The sequence below is a fragment of the Cervus elaphus genome, chromosome 20 (assembly GCF_910594005.1).
Source record: "Cervus elaphus chromosome 20, mCerEla1.1, whole genome shotgun sequence".
In the NCBI taxonomy this organism is placed as follows: Eukaryota; Metazoa; Chordata; class Mammalia; order Artiodactyla; family Cervidae; genus Cervus; species Cervus elaphus.
The window spans coordinates 103,624,065-103,647,604 of record NC_057834.1 but is presented as its reverse complement, the minus strand read 5'-3'; the positions used below and the strand labels follow the sequence as shown (position 1 = coordinate 103,647,604).

The 23,540-nt window shown below is 39.0% G+C and overlaps 1 protein-coding gene across 11 annotated transcripts in view; it reads left to right on the top strand.

Moving 5' to 3' along the window:
• Window positions 1–6,716: 6,716 nt before the first annotated feature.
• The window catches only part of ATG4C (autophagy related 4C cysteine peptidase), a 97,081-nt gene continuing 80,257 nt past the window's right edge, over window positions 6,717–23,540 (top strand). For 4 of the 11 annotated variants that reach the window (XM_043877073.1, XM_043877081.1, XM_043877071.1 and 1 more), the window contains exons 1-2: window positions 6,741–6,891; window positions 11,170–11,273. The gene's annotated coding sequence lies outside the window, so the exon portion shown is untranslated. Of the gene's footprint in view, window positions 6,892–11,169; window positions 11,274–23,540 lie in introns of all 11 variants that reach the window. The other 7 variants (XM_043877080.1, XM_043877074.1, XM_043877072.1 and 4 more) reach the window with 4 other exon arrangements.

Sequence of the window (23,540 nt, the reverse complement as noted above, 5' to 3'; positions counted from 1 at the left end):
GTATCATCTTCTAGCATTCTACATTATTTACTTATTTTATTTTTTGTTTATTCTTTGTCTCAATCTACTAAAATGTAAGCTCCTCAAACAGGAATCACTGTATTCACTGACATAACCCCAATCCCTAAAACAATGTCTAGCTAGCACATTGTATAAAATCCATTCATACTCATTAACATTAACAAATGTTTGTAGTAATACTTCATGTTACTATAGTTATAAAAAGTTAAGATTATAACCAAGCTATTATGGGTCATTATTTTGGTTAATGTTAGATTTTTTTATCAAAGACTTTGTGCTTAAAGATCTGTGCTCATGCTCAGTCGCTAAGTTGTGTCCAACTCTTTGAGACCCCACGGATTGCAGACCACCAGGATTCCTATATCCATGGAATCTTCCAGACAAGAATACTGGAGTGGGTTGCCATTTCCTCTTCCAGGGGATCTTCCCTACCCAAGAATCAAACCTGTGTCTCCTGTATTGGCAGGTGGATCTTTTATCACTGAGCCACTTGGGAAGCCCCACCAAAGACCTGAGTTATTTTAAAAATCAAAATATGTATATTCTGTAGTATGCATGTGCATGCATGCTCAGTCGTTTCCATCATATCCAACTCTTTGTGACCCTATGGATTGTAGCCCACCATACTCCTCTGTCCGTGGGATTCTCCAGGCAAGATTACAGGAGTGGGTTGCCATGCCCTCCTCCAGGGGATCTTCCTGATTCAGGGATGGAACCTGTGTCTCTTGTACTTCCTGCATTACAGGCAGTTTCTTTACTGCTGAACCACTGGGGAAGCCCCATTCTGAAGTATACACATACTTCTTTGCCACAATAAGCCTATGTACCTTTTCACGTTCTGCCTTGTTTTATAACTCAGTGTGTATATACTTGTCTGTCTCAATAGATTTAAAACTCCTCAAGGGCAAGGTAGTATCATGTTTTCATAGGTACCTGACCAACTGAGTGTGTGGTGGTTATGCCTCAAAGTCTAAACATTTTCAAATCTAGAGTAGACTCATTAAAAAACAGACTTTTGACATTCATCAGTAAAATTTGTGTACTTACTGAGTAAATAATAACCTTTAACTATCTACTGAGACTTAATAAACAAGATCCTTCCCAGCTTCTGTGTTTCTATAGACAAGTCAAAAAGAATTAATACCAAGAAGAATTCTCTCCTGGCTGTCTTTTTACTTTAAAATGTATAAATAGAAAGTTTTTATAATTTTATTTAAAAACTACAGCTTTTGTGATATCGACATTTAATATTAATAGACTCTTTCCTCTTCCTCTAAGCTAACTGAATTCCTTGGTCTCCAAACACCCAAAATAGTTAATTTTCTATCAAGAGAGAGATTATTTTTATTATTTTATTTATCTATTTACTTATTTGGCTGTGCTTGGTCTTAGTTGCATCAAGCAGGATCTTTGATCTTTAGTTGCATTCTAGTTTCTTGACCAGAGATCAAACCCCTGCACTGGGAGCGTGGAGTCTTAGCCACTGAATCATCAGGAAAGTCCCACTTCATTTATTTTTATTGTAGTAAAATACACATAAAATATACAATTTTAACCATTTTAAGTTACAGTTCAGTAACACCAAGTACATTCATACTGTTGTGTAACCATCACCATGTCTCTAATACCATTCATTCAGAGTCAAAATTCTGGTCCACAAACACTTTCCTGTAGGATGGTTCAGTACTGGTGAAAGAATTTGTAATAAACCAGGCCTCCTAGGTTGGGTAGCTCCAGAAAAAAAAAAATCTTACAGAATGCATTCTATCTTGCAAAACTGAAACTATATCCATTAAATAATGACTCTATTCCTTTCTCTCCTCCAGTCCCTGGTAATCACCATTCTATCTATATCACTGTGAATGTGACTACTCTAGATAAGTCAGGTAAGTGAAATCCTACAGTACAGATGACCTCTAAACAACATGGTTTTAAATTGAATGGGTCCACTTATTCTCAGATTTTTTTCAATAGTAAATACTACAGTGATACATAACTGCAAGGTTGATTGAGTCTGTGGACGCAGAAATGTGGTTATATATGGCTGGCTACAAGTTACATGTGCAGATTTTCAACTGCATGGGGATGGGTGCCCTAACTCCCTCATTGTTCCAGGGTCAATTGTATTTGTTTTGTTGTGATTGGCTGATTGGCTTATTTGACTCAGTGTAAGGTCCTCAAGTTTCATCCACATTGTAGCATGTATCAGAATTTCCCACTTTTTTTTAGTAATAATGGTACATTATGTCTATACATCACATTTTGCTTATCCGTTCACCTGTTGATGGACCCTTGGCCTGCATCCACCTTTTAGCTGTTGTGAATAATGCTACCATGACGAGAGTATACAACATGCACTGCTTTTTGTTAGAGAGAAAAACTTTTTCCAGAAGTTTTTCCTCCCCTCTGCCTTGGCAGATTTTCCCTCACATAGTATTGCCTGAAATTATCTCACGTGTTCATGCTTAAACCGAGAGAAATAGACCACAGCGTTTGCTTTAGAGTCTATATGCTAAGCAATTCACAATTTATGACTTGTAGGGCTTGGGTGGGGGTTATTTGTTTCCTGAAGCTCTTAGCTTCAGTGTGGACTCTGAGTTTCACTATAAAAGAGAATGTGAGTGTAAGTCAGTGAATTACACTCTTGGCTGCCAAGACTAGTGAAGTCTACATGCACAAGTTAGAGTGAACTGCAGATTCATATAGGATTTCTATTTTGAAACCTTGAGGCTGGTGAATACTACCTCATGTTCCTGGCTGGTCATCATTTTTTCTTTTTAAAATGTATTTTTAAAAAATTGTTGGCTGTGCTCACTCTTCATTGCTGTACACGGGCTTTCTCTAGTCAGGAGGCGCTCTTTGTTGCAGTACGTGGACTGTGCCTTGCGGTGGCTTCTCTTGTTGCAGAGGAGGGGCTCTAGGTGCGCAGGCTCAGTAGTTTCAGTTGGTAGGCTCAGCAGTTGTGATGCACAGGTTTAGCTGCCTAGCAGCACATGGGATACTCCCGGATCACGGACTAAATCCATGTTGGCAGGGGATTCTCAATCACTGGGCCACTAGGGAAGCCTGATCATCATCTCTTTTGTGTTTATTTTTACTCGTGCTTCCTTTCTTATGACCCAATCTCCCACTACTTTTCTCCACTTGAAATCTTTGCATTCCTTCTCTGATGCTCTAATTTCCTACCTCCCAATTCTTCTCACAGAATTCTTTTTTTAAAAAAATTTATTTATTTGGTTGACCTGGATCTTTGTTTCTGCTCACGAGCTTTCTCTCTAGTTACAGCAAGTGGGGGCTACTCTCTAGTTGTGGTGTGTGGGCTTCTCACCATGATGACTTCTCTTGCTGTGGAGGACAGGCTCTAGGCGCCGGGCTTCAGTAGATGTGGCTCACAGGCTCAGTTGCCCTGCGGCATGTGGAATCTTCCCAGATCAGGGATTGAATTCACGTCCCCTGCATTGGCAGGCAGACTCCCAATCACTGGACCACTGGGAAAGTCCAACCCAGGGAATTCTTCCTTCACTTTCTGGTCTTAATAAGTGCTGACTCTTTTCTGAAGATTCTGTCTCCGTGCAATTGTTTTGAATTTATGCTTTTTTATCTTTCTGATCTCATTTACTCATAAACACCCAATCCTGGTATTTGACTCTCTCCTTATTTTTCGATGCTACATCTAAACCAGGAACCCTCTATCTTTATGTAAAAATCCTGTTCCTTTAAAAATTTCATAATGTTTACTTATACTGTTCTCCACCTCCCTCATTTCTGTCACCTTTTGGCTTCCTGGTTACTAGCTCAGATTCCCACCCACCTGATTCATAATCTTATCTATGCCCATGATTTCAACTCTCACCTAAAGCTAATGAGTCCCAAAGCTATATATTCAGCTCAAATCTTCTTCTTAAGCTCCATAGCTAATTGCCTCCTGAGCATCACCCTCTGATGGTGCTTAAACATTCCTAACTCAACAGGTAGAAAATTGAAAAAACAGAAACCTGGGAGTCTCTTTTTCTTTCTCCCCTCCTTATCCCACCCCTCCTCTGGGTTCTACTGTCCTAATATATATGAGCAGTTTTTTTAAATATCTTCTCTAATTACTATGTATTTCAGATCTCCCATTTTCTTAAAATCTGATTTATGAAAACAATCTCCTAACTGTTCTTTCCACTCTAAGCCATTCTCTATAATCCTGCAACCAGCAGTCAAAAATGCAATCTGTCATTCGCTAAATGGTTTCCTTTATAACCAGTTTGAACTTCAGGATTGTTACCATAGTACACACGTGCACGTGTGTGTGCTAAGTTGCTTCAGTTGTGCCTGACTCTTTCTGGCGCTATGGACTGTAGCCCACCAGGTTCCTCTGTCCATGGGATTCTCCGGGCAAGAATACTGGAGTGGGTTGCCATGCCTTGTTCCAGGGGAATCTTCCCAACCCAGGGATCAAACCCACATCTCCTGCATTGCAGGAGGATTCTTTACTGCTGAGCCACTAGGGAAGCCCAGAATATACAAGTCACACTTCCTAAAATTATGCGATTCAAAAAAAGACTTCAGTGCCTAGGCAGGGTGCTTTGCCCCAGAAGCACTTATGTATTTGTTGAATGAAAATGAACATCTGGTCTAATTTTGACTCCTATGCAGTTTGCAATTGGCTGAATAGGAGTCAATTTAGAGGAGAGAATATTGCTGAATACTGCAGCTGTAAGAATCTCTTTTAAAAACCTAAAGCCAGTTACATAAATTATGTACTCTTTAGACTCTTTCCCATGTTCATTTACACAATTTATCATTGAAACTGCTTTAGAAATATGTGTATCAAATATTTAGCATATTTCAAAGCTTCCTTAATAACATCCCTAATAAGTGGATCTAATTATGTGTTTATTTACTACAAACACCTATGAATAGCAGATAACCTAATTATAGTTTATTATTACCTCTGAATCATTCCAATGAAAATGTTTTCTCTCACAGAGTTCACATTGCTTTGGTACATGAGTATAGAAAGCAGCAGATTGTTTTCTATGATCGTAGGTTTTAAATATTTACCTGCTTGTGCTGCATAATTTAGCACTCGGGAGTTGGATAGATGCCATGCCAAGGTTACAGAATATATTTCCCCTCTGTGACTTCTATGTGAAGTTGTAAAAGTGGAAAGTATTCTACTGTTTTACTAACCAATTAAAATTTGTTTTGTACAAGTAAATCCAGAGAATACCAATGTTTGTGGTATATACAGTTTTATTTTGTATAATTACCATGTAGTTTAATTAAATAATCAAAGCATTGTTTCTCACACCCTGTTATTGTATATTAAAAATAAAATATATTTGCTCTTGTAATCTAAGACTTTATGAAAGTAACAAAAAAATCACCCAGACAGCTTGTTAAATGTATATTATCTGTCCTAAGAAATCAAAACAGAGTTCTATATTTTAAAATGTGGATCTACTAGCTGTCTAATCAGGCAAGAAAACAGTTCTTTTGTTCGCTCAATCTAATAAATGTTATATCTTACTATATTCTTTGTGTGATTGGTTATTTGGTTGCCCTACTGCATAGCAGAAAATAAATAGTTGTGCAGTTACCTGTTTTTGTGAGAATAATAATAAAAATAATTCAAACCATTAAACACATAAAAAAATGAAAACGTTTTCAAATCTAATTTTGAACTTTTCAACTCTGCATTCTGAAAGACTTTCTTTCCCATGTGGTTTCATAGTCCGCTAGTACAGACTGTTAATTTTTCACTTCTAGCTCTTACTATAATTCCCTATGCAATTCAGAAGTATGTCTCGTAGATCTTGTTCCAGCAAAATCTTACAGCATTACACTTTGCAATAATTTAGTATTTCTCTCAACACACCTTATGAAAGAGGATAAAAATTTCCATTTCATAAAAAGCCTTCGCAGACTGTTCTGTTTCAATTCTGGAAAATAATCTAAACATGGAAAATGAGAGCACATATTCCTTGATATTTTATAAGCATTTACCTATAGGCCCTTCAGAATACTTTCACAAAAAGAAAAGAAATACTTGTATTTTTTTTTTTTTAACCAAAGTGGAGCTTGGTAGAAAGGTCTGCATTAATCTAAAGGATTTAGTGAGTCTTCTGAAACCGCTTTTGGGGTCTGCGGGTGTTTCGGGGAGAGTGAAAAATAAGCGGCACAGTGCATGCTGGATCTTGTAGTTCCCGCGTTCGAGGAGAGGGCGTGGTGTTCATGGGAGTTGAAGTCTGTTCAACAGAAACTCAAGGCAGGAATGATGTTTTGTCTATCAGAGACACCGCTTATAGGTGGATACTTTCCCTTGGTTCTGTGCTTGCTGGCTTACAGTCTGGCTGGTGAAAGGAGCGAAAAAAGGATGGATGAAGTAAATAGATCAGGGGCCTGTCGCTGTGGCTGTTGCACAGTTCAGTTCAGTCGCTCAGTCGTGTCCGACTCTCTGCGACCCCATGGACTGCAGCACGCCAGGCCTCCCTGTCCACCACCAACTCCCTGAGTTTACTCAGACTCGTGTCCATTGAGTCGGTGATGCCGTCCCACCATCTCATGCTCTCTTGTCCCCTTTTTCTCCCGCCTTCAATCTTTCCCAGCATCAGGGTCTTGCCATTGGTCTGGCTATTGCTGCCGCCAATCAATAGGCTTTGATGCCCCGGAAGTGGCTGACCCACTATGTTTGAAGGGGGTGGGGCGGGGCGTTTCTCTGACTACGGTGGCCGGGGAGCTCGAGGCGCCTGTGGCTGCTGCGCTGAGGTCGGAGAGTCGGCTTGTGTGCCGGCTGCTTTTGGGGCGGCTGCTGCTCGAGCTGGAACATTTCCCGGTTGGTGGCTCCTGCACATTGTTTACACTTCTCCAGTTCTCTTTTTGGTGAGGGTTCTTCTCCTGACTCTGCTAGCCTCAGGAGAAGGTTGGGACTAAGTGTCTCTGGTCCCCTCGAACGATCGGGGTCCTTGAGGAAAAGTGGGGGAGGGGGGTCTTGCCCTCAATGGAAACCCTGTGGCCAACCTTTTCGGCTCTCTGAGGGTTTTGGCGTCACCCTCATCTCTCCTTTCTGGTATCATTTTTCTGACTCCTTGCCCTTCCTGGGCTCCAGAGCTAACTAACCGTAAGCCTTCCTGTGGGCAGCAGTTCCCCCTCTTCTAGAGGGTTTTCTTAGGTGTTTCAGGCACGATCTCTTTTCTCCTCAGTTCTTGCATCTGTTTAGCTCCTTCCCTATTTTTCTCCGATAAAAAGAAGAAGAAGAAGAAGAAGAAGAAGAAAAAAAACCAAATCAGATCCTCAAGATCTTAATCTTCTCATTCCTCACTCCTTTATCCCTTTTTAGGCCTTTGTTACTGCTTCAGACACTTAATACATTTGCCTGAATATCTTAATGCTTTTCCATCCAGACCTTAACAGTTTACTCACTCTATTTGGTTCCTACTCATCCTCAACCCTTCCACCTCCATCCGCATCTCAGGGCTTTTTAGGCTGGAGGTTCAAATACATTGTTAGGACTGGTGAATACAAGAGACGTCAACGATCAGCTAAACGTGACTCTGTAGAGTTTATACTTAAGATCTCTTTGGCTTACGTTTTCGGTTTGTATTGATTATTTTCCCACAAGGGGTTACTGCTACCCCATGGTTAAAGGAGAATACCTCCTCCTAGAGCTCCTTGTATCTGAAATACTTAGATGGGATCTTTTTCTCTTTTCCTACTCAAGACGTATGTCCCCGGTGGAATTTTTGCGACGATTTTATGTCAATTAATAGCAGATAGACACAATTAATAGTGGATAGACACAATAGCTCTTTCCTCCTTTGTTGTTTATGATTGGTGATTAGATAGTGAGTCATTGAAAGTACCCAGAGGGATTGGAAAAGCTTTGAAATGAAAAGTTTGTGTATAACCAATTTACAAAGTAATAAAGTGTCTTCCCTAAACAAGGGAGAGTTTCCAGTAATCTGATGCTATGTTGAATTAATAATCTCACTGTAAAGTTCTGGGAACTGTTTAAAGTTAAAAAGTAGCCAATACAAGAAGTATTATAGGTTTGTAAAAAGAGTTTAAAATCCATTAACGGATCCTCTTTTTTATCCTGTAATATGGAATACAAATATATTGAAGAGTTTATTTGTTGTGATTGTTTATCACATATATATTTTGATGGAGCTGGTAAAACAGCTTTATATAATTTATTATTCACTTGTGTTTTGTAGACATAAACTTCTGTACTTCCTGGCTTTCTGGGGACCATGTAACTTCAGTAACTTTGCAGCTTTCTTTTATTCTCAGTATTTACTACTCTGATAGTAAAATTATTGTTCTTCTTTAGGAATCAAATATAATCTCTATGTGTCAGTAAAGTATAATTATTTTAATACTTGTACACTGTCTAATTGGTGGTGTTATTCCTAACTAATCAAAAATGGTCTCAACCATGCTTAAGATTGAGGGTGAATGTACGTATATTTCAGAATTAATTCACTCATGAATTTTTTATTGGATAAATGATGAGGTTAGACATTACTCAAACTTTTTATATTTTCCTGAGATTTTATTCATTTAATAGGCATTTATTGAATGCTGCTTACTGTTTAACTATTGTCACACTGTCATCAAAACATTTACTGAGAGCATCCTCTTTTTTTTTTTTTTTTTTTTTGAGAGCATCCTCTTGTCCTCAGCTCTGTCCTGGATGCTTTAAAGCATTATTGCATTGGATCATTATAACAACTCAGTGTGCTATTGAGTATTATTTATATTTAGCAGATGAAGAAACTGAAGCTCAAGGAGTTCCAGTCATTTAGTCCAGTTCCTTTTGACTCTTCCCTCTTACTACAGCTGCAAAGATTTGTTCTATACCCTGGAGTATACTATTGTTGTTGTTCAGTCACCAAGTTGTATCCAACTCTGCGACCACATGGCCTGCAGCATGCCAGGCTTCCCTGTCCTTCACTCTCTCCTGGAGTTCACTCAAACTCATGTCTAGTGAGTCGGTGATGCCATCTAACCATCTCATCCTCTGTCATCCTCTTCTTCTGTCTTCAATCTTTCCCAGCCTCAGGGTCTTTTCCAATGAGTTGGTTCTTTGTGTCAGGTGGTCAAAGTATTGGAACTTCAGCTTCAACATCAGTCCTTCCAATGAGCACCCAGGACTGATCTCCTTTAGGATTGACTCATTGGATCTCCTTGCAGTCCAAGGGACTCTGAAGAGTCTTCTCCAGCACCACAGTTCAAAAGCATCAATTCTTCGGTACTCAGCCTTCTTTATGGTCCAACTCTCACATTCATACATGACCACTGGAAAAACCATAGCTTTGACTAGATGGACCTTTGCTGGCAAAGTAAGTCTCTGCTTTTTAATATACTGTCTAGGTTTGTCATGTCTTTTCTTCCAAGGAGCAAGTGTCTTAATTTCATGGCTTCATTGTCTGCAGTGATTTTGGGGCCCAAGAATATAAAGTCAGTCACTGCTTCCACTTTTTTCCCCATCTGTTTGCCATGAAGTGATGGGACCAGCTGCCGTGATCTTCATTTTTTGAATGTTGAGTTTTAAACCAGTTTTTTCATTCTCTTTCACCCTCATGAAAAGGGCTCTTTATTTCCTCTGCTTTTTGCCTTTAAAGTGGTATCATCTGCATTTCTGAGGTTATTGCTATTTCTCCCAGCAATCTTGATTCTAGTTTGTGAGTCATTCAGCCCAGCATTTTTATGATGTACTCTGCAGTTCAGTTCAGTTCAGTTGCTCAGTCATGTCTGACTCTTTGTGACCCCATGGACTGCAGCACGCCAGGCCTCCCAGTCCATCACCAACTCCCAGAGCTTGCTCAAACTCATGTCCATCAAGTCGGTGATGCCATCCAACCATCTCATCCTCTGTCATCCCCTTCTCCTCCTGCCTTCAGTCTTTCTTCATCTTTCTCAGGGTCTTTTCCAATGAGTCAGTTCTTTGCATCAGGTGGCCAAAGTAATGGAGCTTTGACTGTACTCTGCATTTAAGTTAAATAAGCAGGCTGACAATATACAGCCTTGACATACTCCTTTCCCAATTTTTAACCAGTGTGTTGTTTCATGTCTGATTCTAACTGTTGCTTCTTGACCGCATACTAGAGAGCTTTAGTTCAGTAGATATTTACTAAGCAGCTATTATGTACCAGATGCTCTTCTAGATGCTGGGAATATAGCAGTGAACAAAAGGGACAAAAATCCCTTCTGTTAGGGAGCTTACACTCTATCAGAATGTGTGACATGTCAACCTTGCCTTCAGGAAACAGAAAATATAACCAATATAGGGGCTTCCCTTGTGGCTCAGATGGTATAGAAAATGCAACCAATATGCATTAGATTTCATGTGTTTTAGAATGTTAAGGTTGAAAGACAGATTAACTAGGGGATATTTCATGAAGAAATATGATCTAGAACTAAAGTATTGAGTAGGAATTTGGTAGATAGAAATGGGGAGGAAAGTAGTTCCAGTTTGAGGCATAAAATGAGCAAAATTCTAAATTATAGGAGAGAGATTAGTGGGAAGGACAGATAGCTGGAGTGTTTTGTATCTTCAGTTCTTTGCATATAGGTGCACAGTGTTGGTAGAATTTGAAGCAAATATTTAAATGAATGAAGCTAGGGCAAGAACTCAGCTGGCAACGTGAAATTAGGTAGGTGTAGTGTCATTATTTTGGGATTTAAGGAAAGGAATTGATTTGATAGCTGTTGGTGAAAGAACCAGTAGGCCCTGTTAATTATTGAATACTGGCAGTAGCACAGTAGCCAATGGAAAAGAGAGGTTAGCCTACCAGGTTTGAACCGAGTGAGCCAGATTTACCTGTTTCATCAAATCATGAGGTTTTTTTCCCCCTTGTTTATTTTATTCCAAGATGTGCCATTATTTTATGAACTGCTATGAAAGAAAAAAAATGCCAATTAAGCATACAGTGATTGTTGACTATAAGATGTATTCAGTTTCAGAGTTACAGATGTAAAAATAAAAAAAAATGAAAAAAATGTAACAGTGTGTGATCTAGAAATGATGAAATAAGGTACTCCTTATAATGGTTCATGAACCTTATAACTACTTAATTTTTTTGGAATATTTATAAATAAAATTTGTAATCTTTGACGTGCATTCAGTCATTTAAAATTTATATATTTATTTACTAGGCACTTTTCTAGGCTACGGTGATATGGTGATGAGTAAATAGAGTCTCTACCACACAAAATGTACGAGGGAAGGCAGACATAAATCAAGTATTCCATCAAAAAAGGTAACGGTGCAACTGTTTGTTATGTTTTATGAAAAAAGACTAGATGCTATATGGAAGAAACACTGTTTACAGAGAAGAGAGTGCAGATGAGAAGAGGCCATATAAGAGGCGGTAATACCTTAGATAAAGTGATGGTGAAGATAGATAAAAGTGGATGGGTTTTAGAGATGTTTAGGTGTGGAATTTGGTGATTAATTGGGTATGGGAAATGAGGGAGAGAAAGGTGACACTGGTCACCACTAGATTTTTTTGGCTTGTGTATCTAGATGGATTGATGGATAGTTCATGAGACAGAAAACAGTGTAAGATGACTGGGCTTGGGGGGCACATGCTTTGTTTGTTTTCACTGTGGCATCAGTGTTAAAGGTTAATGTCTTAATTATTCTTTTTTTCCCTTTATGTCATTGTTTAAGTATATTTGAGAAATAGTGTACCTGAAATAAGTTTTTTCAGTATTATTTTTCTTGAGTGGGCAGGGAGGAAGTTCTAGATGAAGGCCTTTGGAAAAATATTGGAGTTTGTTTTGAATTTATATGTGACATATTTAACCATATATATGAATAGATAACTGAATAATAAAGCTGTATATCATCTTTATTTTCACTTAGGATTTGGCAATAAATTGGGCATCTGGTTAAATTCTAATTTCATTCAATTGGTATATATATATATATAAGTATAAATGTGCTTTAGGGAATGCTTTTGATTTTTTCTGAAATGACTACTTTATGTAATTTTTGGTAGATATTGGATCAGTACAGTTGGTTATTTAAAATTTATATTTCATAGTAAAAAGCTGTAGAGAGTACAGAGCAAAAAGTTTGGGCTTGGAGTCAGGTTGCCTGGATTCAAGGTGTGTTTTGCTGTTTTGTAGCAGTATAATCTTGCAGGATTTAGCCTTTGTTAGTTTTTAAATCTATAAAATGAGTATAGTAATAGTACCTGGCTTATAGAGTTGTTGTGAAGATTAAATGAGATGGGATGTGTGCATAGGTTAATGAAATTCCCAGTACAGTATTGTTATGATTATTATTATAGTGATGTGTCTGAGATCATCTGGATTTCTGTACAACATTTTAATTTTAGACTTCCTTTTAACTTATAGATCTCAACTGGGTAAAAAATTTTGTTTGGTAGTCATATTTGGGTTTAGGGAAAATATAAGAAAGCTTTTGTTAATTCACAATTCAGTTTAGTTCAGTTCAGTCGCTCAGTCGTGTCCGACTCTTTGCGACCTCATGAATCGCAGCATGCCAGGCCTCCCTGTCCATCACAAACTCCCGGAGTTTACTCAGACTCATGTCCATCGAGTCGGTGATGCCATCCGGCCCTCTCATCCTCTGTCGTCCCCTTCTCCTGCCCCCAATCCCTCCCAGCACCAGGGTCTTTTCCAATGAGTCAACTCTTCGCATGAGGTGGCCAAAGTACCTGGAGTTTCAGCTTCAGCATCAGTCCTTCCAATGAACACCCAGGACTGATCTCCTTTAGGATGGACTGGTTGGATCTCCTTGCAATCCAAGGGACTCTCAAGAGTCTTCTCCAACACCACAGTTCAAAAACATCAATTTTTCAGTGCTCAGCTTTCTTCACAGTCCAACTCTCACATCCATACATGACCACTGGAAAAACCATAGCCTTGACTACATGGACCTTTGTTGGCAAAGTCATGTCTCTGCTTTTTAATATGCTATATAGGTTGGTCATAACTTTCCTTCCAAGGAGTAAGCATCTTTTAATTTCATGGCTGCAGTCACCATCTGCAGTGATTTTGGAGCCCAAAAAAATAAAGTCTGACACTGTTTCCACTGTCTCCCCATGTATTTCCCATGAAGTGATGGGACCAGATGCCATGATCTTAGTTTTCTGAATGTTGAGCTTTAAGCCAACTTTATCACTCTCCTCTTTCACTTTCATCAAGAGGCTCTTTAGATCCTCTTCACTTTCTGCCATAAGGGTGGTGTCACCTGCATATCTGAGGTTATTGATATTTCTCCCGGCAATCTTGATTCCAGCTTGTGCATCTTCCAGCCCAGCGTTTCTCATGATGTACTCTGCATATAAGTTAAATATTCACAATTACTCATCCTAAATGAGTTAGCACATGTCATCTTTCACAGAATTCTCACCAGAATCTGCCTGTCAATGCAAGAGACTCAGATTTGATCCCTAAGTCAGGAAGGTCCCCTGGAGAAGGAAATGGTAACCCACTCCAGTATTCTTGCCTGAAGAATCCCATGGACAGAGGAGCCTGGCGGGCTATGGTCCATGGGGTTGCAAAAGAGTTGCACATAACTTAGCGACTAAATAACAACAGCAATAGCTGCAATTGGAAATTAACGATGGACTAGCTTGTAATTACTTATTATTTGTTAAAATTATTACTTTTATTTTTTAGTCCAACCTTTCTGGACTTTTATTGGCTTTTGGGTCTTATGGATAGGGTGAAAAAGTAGTTAAATGTTATAAAATCTGATCAGCTGCTCTAAAGTTAATTTCCACCCTACTTTTTTCCCCCAACTTAACTTTCCTTTGAAAGTTATAAACCTATAAAAAAAGTTGAAAGAGTAATATAATACCTATATATCCTTCACCTAGATTCACTTGTTAACATTATGGCTCGTTTGCTTTTTCTCTAGCGTGTGTGTGTGCACACACACACATACACATACATGTGTGTGCGTGTGCACTTAGTCACTTTAGTCATGTCCAACTCTTTGTCACCCCATGGGCTATAGTCCACCAGACTCCTCTGTCCATGGGTTTCTCCAGGCAAGAATACTGGAGTGGGTTGCTATTTCTTCCTCTAGGGGATCTTCCCAACCCAGGGATGGAACTTACATCTTTTACATCTGCCTGCATTGGCAGGTGAGTTCTTTACCTACTAGTGCCACCTGGAAGTGCCACCACACACACAAATGCACACTTTTTTTTTTTTTCCTGTTGAACCATATGAAAGTTAAGTGGAAACATTATGACACCGTCTTCCTAAATATTTTGTCACGCATCTCCTAAGATCTAGGACATCCTCTTAACATAACTATAATGCTATTAGCATACCCCAATAATTTGATTTTTATTTGATAATATTACCTAATGTACAGGCCATATGAAAAAAATTCATATTTACCCAAATGTTCCAGTAATTTCCCTTATAACTTTTCAGGAAAAAATATTAAATTTAAGAACAGATTATAAAATATATTTAGTTGTCACATCTCTCTGTTTTCTTTTTTCTAGAACAGTCCTCATCTTTTTCCTCCTGTCTTCCTTCCTTTTTCTTTTTTTGGTCTTTCAAGAGTTTGACAGTTTTGAAAAGTCCAGGCCAGTTGTATGTAGAATGTCTCACAAACTGAATTTGATTGTTTCCTCACAGTTGCAGGCTATGTATTTTTTTTTTCCTAAGATTGTTATTATTTGATAGTTATTGTAAACTTTTCATTTGATTACTTCAAGAGTAATATAATGACAATTTGTAAGTTATTGGTGATGTTAAGGTTGACCGCTTAGGTTAGACAGATTCCTACGTTCTAAAGATATATATTCTGTTTTGTATTTAGTAATTAATCTCTGGGGGTGTTACTTTATCATTGGATATTCTGTTTTCTATTAATTTTTTTCTATAACAGTGGGTTTTAGTAAACATAGATGATCCTTTTCTGAATCAACCATGGCATTGCTGGTTTGCAGATAATGGTTTTCCAGTTCTCTCATTCCATCTACATGTGTTGGTTGACTGTCTCTCTAAAGAAAATGTATTCCTTCTCCTTTCCTTCTTAGTTTCATTGTGTAACCAATGATTCCTTTTTTAAAAATTTATCCAGTGTGATGATCTGTTACCATTATTCTTTTAAAAAACAATTACATTAATTAGTTATTTTTGGCTGCGTTGGGTCTTCACTGCCGCACGGGCTTTTCTGTAGTTTGCCAAGTGGGCTTCTCGTTGCAGTGGCTTCTCTTGCTGTGGAACATGGGCCCTAGGGTGTACAGGTTTCAGTAGTTGCAGCACGTGGGCTCAGTAATTGCAGCTCCTGGGCTCTAGAGTACAGGCTCAATAGTTGTGGTGCACAGGCCTTGTTACTCGCAGCATGTTGAATCTTCCTGGACCAGGGTTTAAACCCGTGTCTCCTGCATTGACAGGTGGTTTCTTACCACTCAGCCACCAGGGGAGCCCGTGTTAGCTTTATTCTTTTTTGATGATTGAGTTATCTCAAATTTGATTAGTCCCTTCAAAGTAGTTCCTGTGACCTTTGTATATGTCCATATTGGTATTTGGGTACCTTCTTCCTTTTTTGTACAATAAGTGTTCCAGGCTTACCTTATATATTGTCTGCTTGACGTTTGGAATCAACACTTTTATCACCCTTTTTTACCACCAGCACCCTTGTTCATTTTAGTGGAAAAATGGTACTTAGAAACCAAAATTTGGGCATTCAAAAAGCTTGTTACTACTGGAGTATCATTGCTTTTAGGCCCTTTAAAGGGACACACACACAAACGCACACACACACATGTTTTAAAAGAAATGATGATTTTATAGGATACCTTCAAGTTCAAAACCACAGAGTTCAGCTTTACCTTCACTCAGTTTATATCTGTGTCTTCCTTTTCCTACAGGGAGAATTCTGATTCTCAGCCATATTAATATATTTACTCATTTATATTTACTCTGTCTTACACACATATATGCCTGGAGGAGGGCATGGCAACCCACTCCAGTATTCTTGCCTGGAGAATTCCATTGACAGAGGAGCTTGGCAGGCTACAGTCCATGGGGTCGCAAAGAGTCAGACATGACTGAGCGACTAAGCATGCACACGCAAGTACACACACACCACACACACACATATGATAGTTTTGGAATTACTGTACTGATACTCCCTCCTACAACAGATTTACCAAGTAAAGATTTCGTGGCCAGTTTATGTCCTTAGAATATATCCCTCTAAAGATGTATAGTCGAAGTAGATGCTCAGAGTTATTTGAATTATTTTTTCTGTGATTATGTTATCAATTTAGAATATTAAGTTCCTACTAAAGTACTTTTTAATAGACTTCCTGTAAAATTGGTTATCTGTAAAACTACTAAAGTAGACGTAATAATTTAAAATGATATCATAATATGTAGTAATAGGAAACTCTAGAACAGTTAGAGAATATGCAGTTTTTATCTATTTATAAGGCTTTAAACTAAGTCTGTTTTCAAACTGGTGTCATTTTTTATTATTTAAAATTAAAAATGTTGAGAAAAATGACATCAAACAATTCCAGTTGTAAGCCAGAACAATTGTGCTTGTGAACATTTTAAACAATGCTCTTCTTTTGACTGATAATACAATTCAAGCATTAATCTTTGACAATAGATATAATTGTGCAGGGTACTTTAACTCACTCCTAAAAACTATGGCTAGTGTTTTCCTGTATTTACACCCAGAATAGAAAGTTGTTATTTGTATGTCCTTGTTCTTCGTATTTAAAGAATGCCTTTTCATGTGTGAATATTCTCACTGGAAAGGGAAAAAATATTTCTCTTAATAATTGAGCATTTTATATGTCTAATGTGAGACATAGCCACAGTCAGTCTTGAGTTCTGATTAGTTATAAACATCTTGCTTATTAAAATGCAGTGTTAATGGGGACAGGAACTGGGTTTTGTGGCTTATTGTATTTCATATAGTGCCTTACAGAAATAAGCACTGCAATACTGGATGAATGAATAAATATGATGCTTTGTGTTTATATGATATGTAATTTCTAGTTTCAATAACATGGTTGCACCTTTTCCTTGACAAGAGTATCGAATGGAATGGGACTTGGAAGAGATCTTATCCAAATTTGTTTGTTACAAATCTCAAAATCACTCTGTCTCACGCTGAATCCCCCATCTTTCTTTAGCTTTTTATCCCTGGGTTCCCCTTTTCTGTTACTAGTATCATTATCCTCTTAGACATCAGACCTGAAATCTCAGTCACTTTAGTCTCTCTCCTGTATGTGGGCATATAAATATTCATATATGATGTTGCTCATTCTCCCGTCTCAAGTTTCTTGCTTGTATCTCCTTATTCCTTATCCCTTTACCAGCACCCTGATTGAGGCACTCGTTACCACTCATATAACAATCCTCTGACTAACTGAAGGAACTAAGAATATTGAAAGTGAAAAGAGATGATGGGGTGGGGCGAGGAACAAGAAGTATGTCTTTTTTTTTTTTAAGATTTATTTTTGGCTGCACTGGGTGTTTGTTGCTGCCCAAGGGCTTTCTCTAGCTGTGGAGAGCTGGAGCTGCTCTCTGGGTGTGTTTCCCCAGCTTCCTGTTTGGTGGCTTGTCTCGTTGCGCAGCAGAGGCTCTAGGTACCCAGGTGTCAGTAGTTGCAGCATGCGGGCTGTAGAACGCACCCTCAGCAGTTGTGGTCAGGGACTTAGTTGCCTCTCAGCATGTGGGATCTTCCCAGAGCAGGGTTCGAACCCGTGTCCTCTGCGTTGGCAGGCTGATTCTTAACCCCTCAACCATGAGGGGAGCCCAAGAAGTTTGTCTTAAACTTTCTGATGGGCTGTCAAATGGAAGAGGGATTGATTTCAGAAAACACAGCCAGGAACTGTTAGTGGAAATTATCAGGACAGAGACTTTTGGTTCTATATGTCTTTCAAGCAAGTGTAGGTGTTTATAATTGTTGTTATTGTTCAGTAGCTAAGTTGTCTCCGACTCCTTGTGACTCCAGGAACTCCAGCACGCCAGGCTTCCCTGTCCTTCATTATCTTCTGGAGTTGGCTCAAACTCATGTCCATTGAGTCACTAATGCCATCCAACCATTTCATCCTCTTTTGTCCCCATCTCCTCCTGTTCTCAGTCATTCCCGGCATCAGGATTTTTTCCAGTGAATTGGCTCTTGGCATCAGGTGGCCAAAGTATTGGAGCTTCAGCTTTAGTATCAGTCATTCCAGTGAATGTCCAGGATTGATTTCCTTTAGGATTGATTGGGTTAATCTCCTTGATGTCCAAGGGACTCATTATGTTAGTAGAGAATAAATAGTTTAAATATTATCAAACTTTTAAACTTATAGCTGTATATTCAGCTCAGTACAAAGCTCATTATGTACTGAGTTCCCTGTCCTAGGAGTGTTCATTCAGAGACTGGTTGAATGCACTTGGCAAGGTTGTTGTAAAGGAAATTGTGCTGCTGTAGGAGTGGATGAACCTGATTAGTGATTAATAAGTCCAAACCGGAGAGCAGATCAGATTCCTGGGAGAACAGTGATTTTTTTTTTTTTTAACTTACACATTTTCTTTCACTGCTGCTCCCATCCAAGCATGTGGAAGAGAGGATTAGGAGAAGCTACTGATAGATTGGAATATACTGGGTGGGAAAATGGCCAAGACTATTAATATTATTACTTAATAGTTCCTAGATGCTTTTAAGTTCCTCTTTAATCCTAAGATTCTGACATCCTTGAGTTTTTATAGAGGTTAAGTTTATTTTGTTGATTAAATAACTTGACCTAGTGTTTTATTTCTTATATGTAGACTGTATACTTAATAGCTTGCAAAATGGCATTTTTAAGTATGGAGGCTGCAAGCATTCATAGTTATCTTGGCATCATCAGAGGTTACTGAGGTACTGACATAGGCAAAAGGAGACGAGAGTAGCAGAGGATGAGATGGTTAGATAGCAACACTGACTCAATGGACATGAATCTGAGCAAACTCCTGGAGATAGTGAAGGACAGGGAAGTCTGGTGCACTGCAGTCCATCAGGTCAAAAGAGTCGGACCCAACCTAGCACCTGAACAACAAATCAAACCATAGTCAATATTATGTTCTTCTTAGAGATAAGATCAAGAAATGCTTAAGACAGCCCGGAAAACATTAAAAGTTCTTACTGTAGTCTTTAACCGTTTAGGTTGGTTATCATGATGACTTTCTAATCTGTGGACAAGTAATACTCTGTGCTGCACAGGTGAAGGCTTTTGCCTACTGGCAGTTGATACAACTCATTGTTGTTGTTCGGTCACTCAGTCGTGTCTGACTCTTTTTGACTCATGAACTGCAGCATGCCAGGCTTCCTTGTCCTTCACCATCTCCCGGAGCTTTCTCAACTCATGTCCATTGAGTCGGTGATGCCATCCAACCATCTCATCCTCTGTCATCCCCTTCTCCTCCTGCCCTCAATCTTTCCCAGCATCAGGTTCTTTTCTAAGGAGTTGACTCTCTGTATCAGGTGGCCAAAGTATTGGAGTTTCAGCTTCAGCATCAGTCCTTCCGATGGATATTCAGGATTGATTTCCTTTAGGATTGGTTTGATCTCCTTGCTGTCCAAGGGACTCTCAAGAGTCTTCTCCAACACCCCAGTTAGAAAGCATCAATTCTCCTGCACTCAACGTTCTTTATTGTCTAGCTCTCACATCCATACATGATTACCAGAGAAACTGTAGCTTTGACTAGATGGACTTTTGTTGGCAAAGTAATGTCTCTGCTTTTTCATATGCTGTCTAGGTTTGTCATGGCTTTTCTTCCAAGGAGCAAGCGTCTTTTAATTTCATGGTTGCAGTCACCATCTGCAGTGATTTTGGAACCCAAGAAAATAAAGTCTGTCACTATTTCCACTTTATCCCTATCTATTTGCCATAAAATGATGGGACTGGATGCCATGATCTTAGTTTTTTGAATGTTTGGGTTTTAAGTCAGCTTTTTCACTCTCTTTCACTTTCATCAAGAGGCTCTTTAGTTCTTCTTCACTTTCTGCCATAAGGGTGGTGTCATCTGCATATCTGAGGTTATTGATATTTCTCCCAGCAATCTTGATTCCACCTTGTGTTTCATCCAGCCTGGCATTTCACATGATGTACTCTGCATGTACTTTAAATAAGCAGTGTGACAGTAAACAGCCTTGACATGCTTCTTTCCCAATTTTGAACCAGTCTATTGTTCCATGTCTGGTTCCAACTGTTGCATCTTGAGTTGCATACAGGTTTCTCAGGAGGCAGGTAAGGTGGTTTGGTATTCACATCTCTTGAAGAGTTTTCCAGTTTGTTTTCATCCACACACAGTCTTTAGCATAGTCAGTGATGCAGAAGTAGATGTTTTTCTGGAATTCTCTTGCTTTTTCTATTATCCAATGGATGTTGGCAATTTGATCTCTGGCTCCTCTGCCTTTTCTAAATCCAGCTTACACATCTGGAAGTTCTTGCTTCACGTACTGTTGAAGCTTAGCTTGGAGGATTTTGAGCATTACCTTGCTGACATGTGAAATGAGTGCAATTGTGCACTAATTTCAACATTCTTTGGCACTGCCCTTCTTTGGGATGGGCTTCACTTGTGGCTCAGCTGGTAAACAACCGCCTGCAATGCAGGAGACCTGAGTTTGATCCCTGGGTTGGGAAGATCCCCAACTTCTCCCCAACCTTGGGAGAAGGTAAAGGCTACCCACTCCAGTATTCTGGCCTGGAGAATTGTATAGTCCGTGGGGTCACAAAGAGTCGGACACAACTGAGTGACTTGCACTTTTACTTTCTTTGGGATTGGAATGAAAACGGATATTTTCCAGTCCTGTGGCCACTGCTTAGTTTTCCAAATTTGCTGGCATATTGAGTACAGCACTATCACAGCATCATCTTTTTGGATCTGAAATAGCTCAACTGGAATTCCATCACCTCCACTAGCTTTGTTCGTAGTGATACTTCCTAAGGCTCACTTGACTTTGCATTTCAGGATGTCTGACTCTAGATGAGTGATCACACCATCCTGGTTATCTGGGTCATTAAGATCTTTTTTGTATAATTCTTCTGTATAGTCTTGCCACGTCTTCTTAATATCTTCTGTTTCTGTTAGGTTCATACCGTTTCTATCCTTTATTGTACCCATCTTTGCATGAAATACTCCCTTGGTATCTCTAGTTTTCTTGGAGAGATCTCTAGTCTTTCCCATTCTGTTGTTCTTTATTTCTCTGCATTGATCTCTTAGGAAGTCTTTCTTATCTCTCCTTGCTATTCTTTGGAACTCTGCATTCAGACGGATATAGCTTTCCTGTTCTCCCTTGTCTTTTGCTTCTCTTCCTTTCTTAGCTATTTGTGAGGCCTCCTCAGACAATCATTTTGCCTTTTTGCATTTCTTTTTCTTGAGGATAGTTTTGATCACCATCTCCTGTACAATATTACGAACCTCTGTTCATAGTTCTTCAGGCACTCTTATCAGATCTAATCCCTTGAATCTATTTGCCACTCCCACTGTTTAATTGTAAGAGATTTGATTTAAGTCTCACCTGAATGGCCTAGTGGTTTTCCCTACTTTCTTGAATTTAAGTCTGAATTTTGCAATACAACTCATATGGGAGGGTAAATGTCTATTTAGTACCAAGTTTTTTTCATTTCAAATTTAAGAGAACACATAAATAGTACATTTTATTTATATCATCATTACACAGTAGCTGTGCATTGATTTAGTGTCTTTAAATGGAGGATGCAATCCTGAAGAACTCTAAGAATGTTTGCAGGATGTATACTTGAGGGAAAACTACCAAATCAGCTTCTGGATATGCGTGTGTGCTCAGTCGCTAAGTCTCTTTGCAACCCCATGAACTGTTGCCCACCAGGCTCCTCTGTCCATGGAATTTTCCAGGTAAGAATACTGGAGTGGGTTGCCATTCCCTCCTCCAGAGGGTCTTCCCAACCCAGGGATCAAACCCACGTCTAATGTGTCTCCTACATTGGCAGGCGGATTCTTTACCACTGAGCCACCCGGGAAGCCACTGAATATGCATGTCCTGCCCTTTCTATGTTTCTTGTTCCTTTCCTCAGTCTTTTTATCTCGTATTGCCATTTACATTGCTTAACCCTTAGCTCTGAAAGAGGACAATCCGCGTAAATATTACTTCTACTTTCCCTTTCTTCATATTTGCTACTTTAAAAAAGCCTTGCTAGGTTTAAAAACTGAACATTTTTAGGCTAGTTTTAGTTCCGTGCATGAACATAGAAGACTGGCAAGTATAGGAAAAGAGAGGGAATAGAAGTGAGTGTGACAGTTGATGTTTCTGTAAACAAAAGAACTGAGATGGAAATAAGAAATAACAACAGAGATGGCAGGCCAACATATTGAGAGACATTCAAGGTCAGACAAGGGATTGATATGTGTTACTAAAAAAGGAAGCAGGTAGAAAAGGTTACAGTAGATGAAAAACTTCCTCAAAGCTCATTTTATTTGATGGTATAGCTAAACGCACATGAAAAATTCTAAATCAATATCTATGTTCCTTTTGCTGCGGAATACCATTTGGGGAAGATGTGCGAGCATACACAAATCCCAGAAGCCTGCAGTGTTTTCATTGGTTGTGCTATGTGACTGAGATATATTCTGTAGAGTCAGTCCCTTAAGTTCTGTCAGGAGTTTTTACTGGCTTTAAATCCTCAGTGGATAAAATGTTCTATTTATTGCCACATGAGAGAAGCTGGTTACCTTCATCTGCCCTTTAAGGACATTGATTTGAGTATCTTTTACATTTATCAGTTTGTAATTTGTCGACTGTCTTAATGCATGGTATGGTTAGATAAGTGACTCTCTGAAACTGACATTTAGGTCTCAATGGATATTTTCGTATCAGATGTTGTAGTTCTGCCTTCCAAAATAGATCTATTTAGTCTTCACTGTCTTTTCAAATCATTAACAATAAAGTTTAGTAATAAACGTCATCTAGTAGCTTTATCTGTGTTTACTGAGTTAAAGAGTTTCCTCATTTTCGTGATGGTGGTTTAGTTGCTAAGTCATGTCTGACTCTTGCGACCCCATGGACTGTAACCCACCAGGCTCCTCTGTCCATGGAATTTCCCAGGCAAGAATACTGGAGTGGGTTGCTATTTCCTTCTCAAGTGGATCTTCCTGACCCAGAGATTGAACCCACATCTCCTTCATTGCAGTCAGATTCTTTACTACTGAGCCACCAGAATTCCCTTTCTCCTCTTTAATGCGATTAAAAAAATATTTATTTATTTTTTGCTGCATTGGGTCTTACTTGCAGCATGTGGAATTTTTTGTTGTGGTGCATGGGCTTCTCTTTGGTTGTGACCCACAGGCTCCAGAGCATGTGGATTCTGTAGTTGAGGCATGTGGGCTTACTTACCCTGTGGCTATGGGATTTTAGTTAGCTGATCAGAGATCGAACCTGTGACCAGAGACTGAACCTACATCCCCTGCGTTGGAAGGCAGTTCTTATCCACTAGACCACCAGGGAAATCCAAATGCTATTATTTTTTAATTAAAAATGGATTTGTCAGAAGGTAAAC